The following is a 15,055-nucleotide window of genomic DNA, read 5'->3' on the forward strand; positions in this document are numbered from 1 at the left end:
GTCTGAAGAAATAGAGCTGGACTCAGTGTTTCCGTATTTCTCAACATTTCTTAATGAAGAAGGACACCTGTGGTGCTTGTGTTTTCTAAAAGCATATATTCTCAGACTCAGTTGACTTCTGTTAAATCAAGATGTCAAGAGAAGTGCTGGCAGCAAAATGTAACAGGCCTTCCAGATGATTTTCATCCTCTCAAAGTCTGGGAATCAATGACATCAACATCCTTGCTATTCTGAGTCAGAATGTCTGTGATCCCCTAAATCTATCATTTATAATAATTGCTTTTTTTTAACCAAGAGTGTAATGCTTTGCAAAGAGAATGTGGAAAGTGGAGAAAATGTTAGTTTTTAAGCAAAAATTACATTGAGGTAGCTGAGGAGATGGCTTGATGAGTGAAATCAGTAGCCCCCTTTTAAAGTAACTTTAAACAAGTTTTTTTGGTTTTGTAAAGTAAAGCTCTGTGAGGAGTAACACTTCTCTGTAATTCCAGCATCCTTGTAATGAGATAGGACTGGTCAGATGCTGGCAGTCTTGGGTGCTCTCTACACCCAAGCACTACAAGCACAGTAGCAGAAACAGCAAGAAAACCATGCCTGGAAAACCAGGTGGGAGGTAAGAACCAATGCCTGGAAGATGTCATCTGACCTGCACTCCCTCACATATACACAAAAGTGCCCACACACACAAGCACACATACACCAATGCACACAGAATAATTTAGAAATAATTCAACTTAGCTTTTTATATGAAATATTAAGATAATTTTATAATAAAGGTTTTAGAAGCTAGACTTTACATGGGAACATTTTCAGAATTAAAACAGTATCATTTTCATCAAATCCTATGGTATTCTTTGAGTGTGACTTTTCTCCCAGGGGCTAGTGATTTGGGTGCTTCTTGGTAGTTGGTGGCACTGGTCTGTAAGAGTCTGGCAACTTTAATAGGTGTGACCTTGTCAGAGGAAATGATTTAGTGATAATAGATTCTTGGGGGCAAGCTATCTACTTCAGCTTCCTGTTCCCTTTCTTTCTGCTTCCCGTGTACCAACAGATGGAGGCCCAAGTCTTTCACATAGTCTTACAAGAATGATGTTTTACTTGGAGACATGTATGACATGATGACAAAATGCTATAGACAGGGCTCTCTGAAACAATGAGCATAATAAGCCTTCCCTGATAGTGATTTTGTCACAGCAATACAATTATACTCTTAACAAAATAGTACTGCTACTGCTTCTGCTTCTGCTTCTGCTTCTGCTTCTGCTTCTGCTTCTGCTGCTGCTGCTGCTGCTGCTGCTGCTACTACTACTACTAAAGCTACTACTGATAAAACTAGGAACTCAGGTGAAACAAAAAACTGTTCAACATCACAACTGTGCCAGACATTTCAGCCTTACTTGAAAAAATGCTATGTATGTATGTATATCTTATCGACACAATTCTGCTTCAACTTGGACTAGTGGCAACTGATACTGAGTCTTGACTTGAAATCACTTACATAATCTTCATTGTCCCTAACAACTCCCTAATGCCTCAACTTTTTCCAGTACACAAGTAATTAATGTATGTTGCTTTTTAATGTCTATTACCAAATAAATCAACCTTTAAGAAGACTCTAATCTTCTGCAGTCTCCTCCTTTCTCTGTTTCATTGTGGAATACCTGGGTTCTCATTTGTTAGTCTCTCTTTCATTGTGTTTTTCACATTGTTGTTAGGACAGAAGATTCTTTTGTTTCTTTCCCATTTGTTTATTTTTTATTCACTTACTCGTTCCTAATTTTTTTTTTTAAAGATAGGGTCTCATATCATCTGGGCTAATCTCAAATTCACTGTAAATCTAAGGATAACTTTGAGTTGTTTAGTCTTCTACCTCCACAACTCAAGTATAGAAATTATAGAAATTACACTATACCGAGGTTATGTTGTGCAGAGAGTGAAATCCAGGCAAGCAGTCTATCAAATGAACTATATTCACAGCCCTTTCCCATTATGAACTCTGTCTCAAATCTGTTATGGTTGAGATATAGATGTAACATGTTACACAATACTTATTTGCCATATACAGTTAACATATTTTATCACAATCTTAACTGCAACAAATATATTTTCAAACATTTCTCTCTGAAGAGATGGTAAAAATACATATTCTCATGTTAATTTGAATTTTTTAATTTCTTAAATAGATACACTAAAACTTCACTAAAGTACATTTTAAATTTTACCATGTTTTGAATATGTCAAACTGTAACAGTTGCTGGCAATAAGAAATAGCCAGTTGGTTTATCTCAACACACATTTCCAAATGACTTGAGGATAGAGAGATTAATTTTAAGTCTAAGTGGGATGTGTTAGGGTCTGTTTAGATATCATGGAAACAGTGTCATTGTTACCTATAAAAATGTCAGCTGCCTTCTGAGAAATTCAAAATGTTGCCTCACTAGTTTCATGTCTTGACTTTTAGTCTTTATAGCTATGGCTTCAGTGCTGTTATTCTTCCTATGGAGACTTTGTGTACCATGACATTGATGAGTCTGTGTTATTTCTTAGGGAAATTTTGTATTTGTTTCCTAAACTCTTAACTTTTTACTTGTGATTCCAGAGACTTCACACTTTAACTGATTTGAGCAAGGGAATAAGAGCAATAAAACACCACAGAGTATCAATCAATCTTCAAATCCTGCTTTTCCTTCAGCTCTTCTCACATACTTAAAGTAACACTTATAACAGGAAAATTCATTCACTTTTTCCAGTATCATATACCATGAATGAACAAGTCTTCACAATGATATTTTCACACCCACATGATACGTTGGCAATATAATGAAATCTTTAACATATATTTTTTGTTATACAAAGCTACAGGGTGTAAGGTATTTCTAGAATTTCAGCCATTTATAAATTGGCTTTACAATTAAAACACCAATTTCTGAAGTACAATAGTCTTTTTTAAAGAAAACTAGTATTTTTACAATTTTTATAGACAAGAGATGATATTCCCTTGATTTAATTCCCATTTACTTCATCACCACTGATAGAAAGATACCAATAGTATCCCCTACCATGCAAATTAATACTGATTTTTTTTAAAAACTTGGCTGAAATCTACTATGAAAATATTGATATAGCAAAGCAAATTAGTAAGTCAAATAAAGTTACATTAAAACACCATAAGTGAGTTACTAATACTATAAATGTACTTTTAAATTTTGTTTGAAAGTCACCTTTATGTATTAAAAGTTTCTGTGTAACTTTTAGTTAAAAACTTAAAAGATAGGAGATTTAATATGAGCTTATTTTACTTAAAAATTACCCCTAGGTAAGTTTCTATTGAAGCACATTTTCCCAGTATGAAAATGATAAGGAGATAAAATTTGCATAATTACATGATAATTGCAAGACTCTCAGGATATAACAGCACTGTATCACTGCCCATCACCTTTAAATTTAACATCTTAGTCTGGCTTTGTGTTTATTTTAATAAATGTCTTACTTCACAAATTGTATCTCAATCAGAGATGTAAGCTGTCACATGCCAAAATTAGATTGGCTTGACTGCCTAATTTAATAAAGTTTCATCTGGAAAAAGTCTTCTCTGCTTTTCCATTCCAATCTACTGTCAAATTTGGAATGACCCCTACATGCTCTAAACTCACCAAGGACAAAGATAAAGTGCCAGCTCTCTTCTGTGCTGCTGAGGAAGCAACAGGAACTTAATATAAATAGAAGAAAAATTGTAGAGGAAGAGAAGGTATACCCTCAGCAGACATGCCTACACCAATATAACCCAAGAACAAAGTCTGAATGTACCCATCTATCAAGTCTGAATGTACCCTTCTATCAAGCAACCCCATTCTCCCCAGAGTTATCACAATGTCCTAGGAAAATGAAGTCATGACTTCCACTTGAGACAATTTACCATTGTGACATCGTTAAAAAACCTGAAACCTATAGGAAAGGATGTGCCGTCTCAGGGAATGTGAACCCCAGCTCCAATCTAATCCTCAATGAGCATAGTCCAGAAGGGCCTTACAGGGTCCCTGGATTCAATTTTTCTTCTTGAGAATAAAGGAGTTAGTCCAAGATTCTATCATTTCCCAGAAGATAGTTGATTTCTTGAATGTCTTGCTTAGCTTTAAGAGACGAGAAAACCAGAATTTTTGATCTTAGCCATTCTGACTCGGGAGAGGTAGAATCTCAGTGTCATTTTGATTTGCATTTCCCTGATGACAAAGGATGTTGAACATTTCTTTAGGTGTTTCTCAATCATTCAAGTTTCCTCAGTTTAGAATTCCTTGTTTAGCTCTATACCCTATTTTGTTTTAATTAATTAATTAATTAATTTTAAACTCCAAATTTTATTCCCTTCCCATTCCACCCTCTGACTGTTCCACATCACATACCTCTTCCCTGTCCCGCCCCCATCTCCACCAAGATGTCTCCGCCCCCACCCCACCCCATTCCACCAGACCCCTAAACTCTTTGGGGCCTCCAGACTCTTGAGGGGTTAGGTGCATCTTCTCTGATTAAACCCAGACTCAGCAGTCTTCTGCTGTATGTGTTGGGGACCTCTGATCAGCTGGTATATGCTGCCTTTTTGGTGGTCCAGTGTTTGAGAGATCTCAGGGGTCTAGGTTAATTGAAATGGCTGTTCCACTTACAGGATAGCCCTCCTCCTCAGCTTCTTCTAGCCTTTCACACCAGTCAGAATGGCTAAGATCAAAAACTCAGGTGACAACAGATGCTGGTCAGGATGTGGAAGAAAGTGGAACATTCCTCCATTGCTGGTGGGATTGCAAGCTGGTACAACCAGTCTGACAGTTCCTCAGAAAACTGGACGTAGTATTACTTGAGGACTCAGCTATACAACTCCTAGTCATATACTCAATAGATGCTCTCTATATATAACAAGGACACACGCTCCACTATATTCATAGCAGCCTTATTTATAATAACCAGAAGCTGGAAAGAACCCAGATGTCCCTCAACAGAGAAATGGATACAGAAAATGTGGTTCATTTACACAATGGAGCACTACTCAGCTATTAAAAACAATAACTTCATGAAACTTTCAGGCAAATGGATAGAAGTAGAAAGTACCTTCCTGAGTGAGGTAACTGAGTCACAAAAGAACACACATAGTATGTACTCACTGATAAGTGGTTATTAGGCAGAAAGCTCAGAATAACCACAATACAACTCACAGACCATATGAAGTTCAAGAATAAGGAAGACCAAAGTGTGAATGCTTCAGTCCTACTTAGATGGCGGAACAAAATAATCACAAGAGGTAGAGGGAGGGAAGAATTTGAGAGGGAGAAATGGGGAGGGAAAAAGGAGGGGAACATCAGATATAAGAGGAGAAGGGGAAGATGTACAGAGGGTCAGGAAATTGAACAGAGGTGTATAGCAGTGGGGGATGGGGAACTGGGAGTAGCCACCAGAGAGTCCCAGATGCCAGGAAAGCAAGAGGCTCCCAGGACACAAAGAGAATGACATTAGCTGAAATACCCAACAAATTGGAGAGAAAACCTGTAGAGACCATATCCAGAGGTTAGGCACATCCCTTGGTTGAGGGATGGGGCCACCCACACCTCTCTAAAATATTAACCCAGAATTGTTCCTGTCTAAAGGAAATACAGGAACAAAGAGTGGAGGGGGCAGAGACTAAAAGAAAGGCCATCCAGAGACTGTCTCACTTAGGGATCCATCCCATATACAGACACCAAACCCAGACACTATTGTGAATGCCAAGAAGTGCTTGCTGACAGGAACCTGATATAGCTGTCTCCTGAGAGGCTGCCAAAGCCTCACCAATACAGATGCAGATGATCACAGCCAACCACTGGACTGTGCTTGGGGACCACAATGGAGAAGTTAGGGGAAGAACTGAAGAGCTGAAGGGGTTTGCAACTCCATAAGAAGAACAACAATATCAACCACCCAGATCACCCACAGCTCCCAGGGACTAAATCACCAACCATAGAGTACACATGGAGGGACCCATAGGTCCAGTTGCATATGTAGGAGAGGATGGCCTTCTCTGGCATCAATGGGAGGGGAGGTCATAGGTCCTGTGAAGGCTCAATGCCTGCATTGTAGTGGAATGCTACAGCAGTAAGGCAGGAGTGGGTGAGTGAGTGGGGATGCACCTTTACAGAAGCAAGGGAGAAGGGGGGTAGGATAGGAGGCTTGCAGAGAGGACACCAGGAAGGGGTATAACATTTGAAATGTAAATAAATAAAATAATCAATAAAAAGAAAAAATGAATAAATAAAATAATATCAATAAAAAAAAGAGACGTGAAAACACTGAAGGTTTCAACTGAATATTGAAATACTAACAACAACAATCAGAAGAGAATGTGACTTGTCTATTTCATGCTAGCAGATAGTAGAAGACAAGAAATGCATCATTAATATGGAGAAAGGTCCACCATTTATATAATGGATGTACAGAAATAGGAATAGAGATAAACCTGAGAATGAAAAATTGTGTTTGTTGTAGCAAAGATAAAAATTGCCCTGTAGATAAAATGTTCACTTGTTTATTTTCTCTGTTGGGCACTGGGTTAAATTTTGCTTCTCAATGACTAGTTAATTATTTCACTTTAATTTTTTCAAAATATTTTGTATTGCAAGTAAAATGTAGCAAAATGTCAATGTGTAAGTTAAAACATCTAAAGGTGACATTTCATTGAAAAAAAAATAGTAGATGTCACCCAAGCATTCATTTTCCTCCATTATGAATGGAGGTGGGAGGAGAACAGAGCTGAATAAATTGCAAAGCCTATGCTGTTCTTGAAAATGATCATTTCATTTTTATAGATGTATTGAGCTTCCTGGAAGTACAAAAGTGAATTGTTTATATTTTATGCTTTAAAATGAACAAATAATCCACACTTTCAATATCTAAGTTAAAAACATGCAGATTACCGCGTGGTGGGTGAATTCTGTTCTATAATTATCATGACCTACTTTAATAATTGACCTCTGCTTTGCCCTTTCTCTCTGTTAGCATCAATTCTAGTGAACTATAGACTTTAAAAGCATTTTGTAAAGTGATACAGAATAGAATGCAAAGAAATATTTACTTAATTCCTGTTTAATAAGGGTTAATATTTACTTCATTAGCACAGATGAATAGTAAAAATAGAAAAGATGATTACACATTAAAACAATAAATGCTACTGTTCTAGAATCATCTTAGCCTTTATACATACACACACACACATCATACTAAATTTTAATTAAGTCAATCTTTTTATACTTTATTGATCTTAAGCAAAATATTTGCTCTTTGTCATTTAGTTTGCACCACTTTAGAGCAAAGAGATGATAGCAAAAGATTTTGAAATTAAATATGGTATATTTATGTATGTGTTTGTACATTAAGAGGTGTTGAAGATTTCAGAAATAAGTATTTGCAAATTAATTGCCTTCTTTGATCATTAAAATACAAGTAAGGAAATGTTTTTCTAAAACTTTATTATTTTATTATTTTCTAATTATGATAATGTAATTCAATTGATCATTTTTCATTTATCACAATATTCAAATTAAGTTAAATTGTAATTATAAACATATATTCCAACAGAAATAAGCATCTACATTATCACTGATCTAAGAAAGTTTGAACCAACAATGGTGTTATTACTAAAATGGCAAATTAATAATGAGGTTTTATTTTTCCACCAAGGGAGAAAAGATTCTGGGTCTCCTAGTTCAACATAACTATTTTATATTTTAACAAGGCATGTGCTTGTTTATTCTTTACAAGTAATGTTTAGAAACTTTTGAAATTCACTTATTTGCTATTTCAAAGCTTATTTTTTGGAAACAGTGCTATATAAATGAATATTATGGTTTTGCATCTTGTAGTGACATTAATTACTATTAATTCAATATAGACTAGCAAGTGTAATTTACTATGAAAAAGTGGCCTGACTAAGCAGGTCATCAGCCATGCTCTTTCAGCTTTTGAAGACACTGGGTGAGTACATTCATCTTGCCTGCACTTCGGAGCCCATCCTCTGCTCTAACTCCTCTTTCAACGACTTCCTTCCAGTTACTTATTGAAAGCTGAATGGTTTTTTTGTTCTTGTTTTGTTTTTTCTTGTTTGTTTTTTTTTCTGTTTTTTGTTTTTGTTTTTCAGGTGCTTTGTTTTTTTTGTGATGTTGAGAAATTCTAAGCTCTAATTGACTAACATTTTCAAACAACAAATTCAATTCAATTTAAGTAGTATGCTTTGAAATTGCTAGAAAAGTTGTTTATAAAGACTTATCGATAAATTTAATTCTGTATCTGTGTACATTGGGCCAATAGCCTTCAGATCCTGAGGAAGGTGTCAGATGTCTTGTAGCTGCTAGAACCGAAACTTAAGTCCTCTGCAGTAGCAGTACATGTTCTTAACCACTCGATCAACTCTCCAGTCCTCTAGAAAAATGTTAAGTTTGTTTGCTTTCTGATGCAAGGTCTTATGATATAGCCCTGATTTGTCTAGAACTCACCTTGTACAATAGGCTGGCCTCAGTTTCACATATATCCATGTGCCTCTGCCTCCCAACTTCTAGGATTAAAAGCATGTGCCACCATGCTTGGCTAGAAAAGTACTTAATAAGCAAATCTCACAGGTTAAACAAACTCTAAAGAAGATTCTCGTTGTTTTTCTTTTTCTTTTTCTTTTCTTTTTTTTTTTCTTTTTTGCTGGTGAGTCTTAGTATTTTGGGGACCTAGTGAGACTGTGGAACTAGCATAAAGGTCACAGAAACTGACAGCAGAAAGAAGCCTTATTGTGCTTCCCTTTAACACGAGAGATTTATAGAAGCAGCTGCCATAGACTCCCTTCTTTTTGTGGGAGTTTTTTGACTGCAGTAGAAGCAACAGTGAATCAATGATCCACAGCTGCATAAATAAGCATCATCACATTGTTCTAGACCTTCCTGTCTCCTGATGGCTACACAGCTGTTGTTCCTCCCATGGAAAGGTCTTCTCCCTCCCATTGAAAGGTCTGCTCAATGGTGAACACTTACTAAGCTATTATTTCCCATTTTCCGTATGTACAGAAATTACATTTCTTAATCTTATACATGTACATATTGTCAGTTACATTCTCAGGCCCCCAATAACAGAACCTAGAAAGATAGAAAAAAAATCATTCCCTCCCAGAAAACATTCTATACTGATTAAAAGTGTACATATCGCATCCAGGAAAAATATCATAAGAAAATAACTTATAAAATTTAACCCCACAGACAAAATTTATATTAGGTCTGACAAGTTAAAAATGCTGTACATTTTAAATTTAGTGCTTTTTAAACTTAGTAGATTCCTTGTTAGAATATGTTTTGGATAAGAATATATAGATGAGATGAAAGAAATGACAGAATGAAATAAAATAATTGCCAAGAAAGGTATAAAGAAATAAGGTAGATTATACTATGTTTATTTCTGTCTGAGCCTGTAATTAATTAACCTGACTGCTCAATGTGAGAAAAACATAGAAATTTAGTTAATATAAGTTTTTTAGGACAAAATAACTTTCATAAAATCATAAACAACAACAAGAAAGCATTTGGCATCAGTTGCATACATACTAAAGTGGACAAGTATACTGAGTCACAAGACAGCAGCTATGTTTCATGGGGAAGCTGAGAAGATAAGCTAATTTTAACTGAGTCTGTATAGAATTCTACTAGCTTGAACTTCCTGTCCTTGGTGATAAGATTATTGCTTCCTTTAGTGTAGGGATGATGCTGTTCATATTTCCTGCCTTTACAGAACAGAAAGGAAGTCAGAATTATCTTCTTGTGCTGCTTGGTTTTCAAACGCCTTTAACTTAAAATAGCCAACATGGTAGAGTCATTTTTCAAAGTTGCTTCATTGTTCAATTTTTAAAAACTCAAGCTAAAAAACAATTATGCCAGATATCTGCATTATTTAATATGATGTAGGCACGGGGCTTCATGGATTGTAACAAAAAAAATCACATAAAACGGGTGTGTTTCGGTGGTATAATCACCAAAGCACAAGGACCACAGTCTGTCTTTTCAAGCTACATGTAGCATCCTCTGAAAAGGGAAGGCATTGTGCGTGTTCCCACCATAGAAGGAGATAAGTGAAGCTGAATCACCCTTATCTGGGTAAAGTGGAAGCAAAAACAGCTTGAAAGCATCCTACAGATGCTGACTCACAGATACACTTGAAAAGAATAGCGTTGTTCTGGGTGTTTAATGTTTATTATATTATCAAGAAATGACTAATAGACATTGTAACATTTGTGTCTCTACAAATTTCTCCACCCCTTCTTGTTATATACACACATTTTATGATAGAACAAACCAATCACATAAATAAAGGTGGATTCTCTCCAAGTTTATATTCCTAAGAAGTTAGCAATTTTGACAGTAAAACAAACCTTAATGCTTCAATCTTAATGGATATTATAACATTAGATATGTTTAAGATCTGAAGACCTTGACTTTTGATGATATTATCTATGGCTTTAAGAAATCACATTGCTAACATAATGTTAAAATTTTTACAACATAGAACTTTGGTCAACTTATTTTTTTCTAGAACATACAGATATACATTGAATTCTATTTGAATCATTCAATGTTTAGTAAACATAATATGTATTCTAAAATATACTGATATATACAGTAATATCTATCATTTATAATATGCATATAATGAACATTAAAGTTATGTGCAAATAAAATATTTAGACCACTAAACAGTAACAAGATGAAAAATGGCAATAGTCTATTTAGTGTGAGTTGTCTTTTTCCCATTAATTTTCCTTATCTCCAAAGGATAAGAATTAATTAATTCATCCATGTAATACTAAGATAGAACAAATGCTTGTCTATACTTGAATCCTATTGTCAATACGTATGTGTGTGTTTATATGCATATAATACATATTTAAATAAACATAACTACAAATAAACATGTACATACACACATATATGAAACTACCTTGGAATTCTAATTTATGGCTATTCCTTAAAAGTATACATGTATAATATATGTAATAACATAATTAAATACATATATAATGTGATATAAGAGTGCACATTCTGAATGATGTAGTACATCTTTATTTACTATGTGGCAACAATTAGCTGGGAAAAATCTGATCATTAGGTCCTGTACTTATCTCTCTCCCTAGTTCTCTTTGACAATGAGAAACAAATTGAGGATAACCCATTTCATTTATACACATGTCATGGTCTTGAGGAAACCTGTGTTTTAAATCCCTCTAAAGTGTACATGTGGATCGATTGAAAGAAACATTCAAATTTTTAGAAAAAATCCTTAAACTGCTTATTTATTACCTATTTAAAAGTATTCCAATTGTCTCTGAACACTTGAGTCATTCACCAAAGCTGCCAATTGTCCATTGTCCATGGATTCTACCTTTAGAAAGGTGAGGGAGTGTCTATAGGATAGAGTGCTTACTAAGCTGATAAAGGCTAATATCATCTGCTCCCTCCTTCATTTGCAGTCTTTACTTAAACAAAACCCAATTCTTGTCACAGTTCATGCCCTAAACAGTAAGGTAGAGCTTTCAAGTGCGTTCGCACACTTCATAATGAATCCATTTACTGTCTATTTAGCACAGTGCATTTGGATCATATGTCCACTTTGCTGATTTATCTGACAACAATAAGATTTTTACTTGTGTCTTTATGGACATTTTATAGTTGTTGAAATAATTTCAGATATTAGGTAATTGAAAAAATCCTTACTGGATGAATGAAAAGCTGGATTATGTTTTGATGACCCTTTGACCCTTTTGAATATAAACTTAAATCAATAGTTTGAAGCAAATTATTATCTCTGGTGATTATAGAAAAGACAACTTGGGTTCTAGGTGGTTATTCCGAGATGGTAACCTGAGAGCAAATAGATAGCTTAAGGTATACTAGCTGTGCATCACACACTGTAATAAAATGAAGGATAAAACTTCAGGAAGGCTATCTTTGGTTCCTGATTTCATAGTGACCAGTCTGTTTTAGCTGGCTCAGTTGCTATCAGGCTTACAAACATCATGGAGCCTTACAAACAGGTGGAGGAAAGTTGTTTAATTGCAGCCAGAAAGCAGAGAGGAAGACACCTCTCATTCAATATAGTTCCTGTGCACAAGCCTCTAGTATACCTACCTCCTTTAACTCAGGCCCATCTCTGAAAGCTCCCACCTCCCAACAGTGTCACAAAACTGAGTCTAGCATTGGGTTAAGACATTGACTAAGGCAAAGGTCTTGTGATCCAATAGTCCTGCCAAATCCTCACCTCTGAAACTGTTTACCCTAGGGACCAAAAAATGAATACATGAACCCTTTTAAGGAAATATCATATATCCAAGCTATAACAGAAGACATGCATAGGTCAGAACCATTCAATTCAAGTTAACTACCATATTAATGGACACTTTCCTTCATATATCTTTACTATTATCACATTAGTGCAAGTATTATTTCTTCTGTAGTGTTGGAGTGACTACAGTTAACTGAAAAGTTCATTAGTGACTAAGTTACTGTGAATATATAAATAGTTCGGATCTTTTTATAATACAAACCTTCAGTAAACTTATCATGAACTTGGTTTTAGTGCCACTTCACAATAAAATCTCAACAGATACATCACTTTGGCATTCCATTCCTAAATGTTAAAGATCTTTTGTTAAGGATTAAACATCCAGACTAGAGAGATGGCTTTGCAGTTAAGAGCACATACTGCTCTTGCAGAGATTCCAAGATTGTTTCCTACCTCACCCAGGTCAGGTGGATGGATCACAATTATCTGTATCTCTAGTTCCAGAGGAGCTGAAGCCTTCTTCTGGACTCTGTAGGCATCTGTAATCACATGTGCATATACCCACCATCCACCAACCCATATACACAGAATAGAAAATAAATCATTTTTAAAAGAAGATTATATCTCCAAGCAGAGTGTATGTATGCATGCATGTATATTTGTATGTAAACATATGTATGTAAATCTTTGTGAAGTAGCATATCTGTTAGTCTAAACTTGATAATGAAGTTCAGACTATTTTTCAAAGCATGTCTGTGACTTTCCCCATTAGGTGCTAACCCACAGATAATCAACTCTTCCACAAAGATGGTGGGAAAGAACCATAGTGATTAGATGAATACTGTCACACTTTGTACTCTACTCTCTGAAATTAGTCAAATATACATCACCTTTTAATTTTCCTGATCTTCAAATGGAAGTCTAAAACTAAACAAGATTTTTTATTGCATATCTATTAGGTACTTTTCTATTTTTCTTTCCCAAAAGAGCTAGAAGGTAACACTAACACTAGAAGGCAGAAGGATTTTGAATGTAAGGAATCACAAGCATTCTTTCCACTATCCCCTGACTATTTCCCAGGACTAGAGGCATGCAGACCCTCTCTGGCCCTATAATTTCTTGTTCTCCACACTTGAAACTGGATTTGGGTTTACATTTCTCCAGATATTTGTATGTAGGAAGACAGACGGAATGAGGGCTCTGGAATGAGAACTTTTGGTGCCAAGACAGTATTTACAAATGCAAGCAAGAACAGGTGCTATGTGGTGCCACCTTCTCTATATTCAAAACTAAAACCAGCATCCATTTAGAAAATAGTTTGAGTTTACTTATTAAGAAGAATATTCATTGGAGGAAGATGTATTCTATAGAAATTGGAGATTAGGCACCAGGTTCTGTGTAACAATACCTGTCAGTGAACATAGTTGCATTTTAGCCTGGCAAGTGGCTGTGGAAATTACGTCAAGTGTCATGTAAATAGATGAATTTAGGAAACAAGCAGTTGCAACATGGATATTATTCAAGTTTGACATGAAAGTTCAGAAAAATAAGCCTATTTTAATTTGTCACAGTTTTGGACCAGAGTGAAGAATACTCGACTTCCATCAGTCAGAGGATGCCTGTGTTGCCCAATTCTCTCCAAGACTGGATGAGCTTTGAGAAAAAGTGTTTTGAGAAATGATGCTTCATGTGAGGCTCCAGCTGGTCTGGGATAGCACAAATTTGAAAGCCATAAAAAGCAGTCTCACGCTGTGACATTCTGTCATCCAGACAGTAGATATGTTTCACTAACAAAAGCAAATATGTATCAATAGAATTTGTCTGGACTATCATTGAAACATGGATCCATCTCACTGATCTGAGCACATTATGCTAAAATCAAATAAACTCTGTGCAATATTATTGAATATGCACTAAATCATGGCATAGCAAATAAAATCTTATTTCCCCCAAAATGCAATCAATCTTTGGATTACTTAATATAGTTCACTAATGGAAAATAAATTCCTAAAGATGAATTCACAAAATTTATCTCTACTAATGGTAACTGACACATAGCAATGTGAATAGCAGTAAAGGAAATCTCTAGCTAAATAGTTTCCCAAATAATTTAAATTTGTTTGAAAACAGAAATTTGTACAAGCAATTACACTGTACTGTTATCTTTTTAGCTATATATTTCTTCTATATTCAAAACACCTTGTAGCTAAATATGAATATAGCAGGGGAAAACTTAAAAACTAGACTTGATGTTGTTCTTAATTTGAAATATAAAACAAATTATTATTTTCACTGAACTATCTAGAGGTAAGTATTTTCAGTTAAGAGGCATACCTATGCATTTTTCTGGAATCCTAGATGTGTGAAAAATAATCTATTGCTTGTTTTTAAGATTATAACATAATTATCACATTCTTCCCTTTCTTTCCTCCCTCCAAGCAGTCCCACACATATCTCCCTGCCTTTCTTCAAACTTGAGAGCTCTTATTTTTATTTTATATATATTCCTAAATATAGACTGTTGAGTTCACATAAGGTTCCTTGTATATATGTTTTCAGGGTTGAAGATTCAGTTTTGCAACTTCAAGCTAACAGTCGAGTTTCATATTTAGTCCTCATTGTTCTTTTCTTTGAAAAAAAAAGAAAAAAGGAATATCACGTGAAAGAAAACATAATAGTGAGACAACACTTAATGATGATAAAATCTTACAACTCTTAATATATGAAAGGAACATTA

This window comes from Grammomys surdaster, unplaced genomic scaffold (assembly GCF_004785775.1).
Source record: "Grammomys surdaster isolate TR1022 unplaced genomic scaffold, NIH_TR_1.0 139, whole genome shotgun sequence".
Classification (NCBI taxonomy): domain Eukaryota; kingdom Metazoa; phylum Chordata; class Mammalia; order Rodentia; family Muridae; genus Grammomys; species Grammomys surdaster.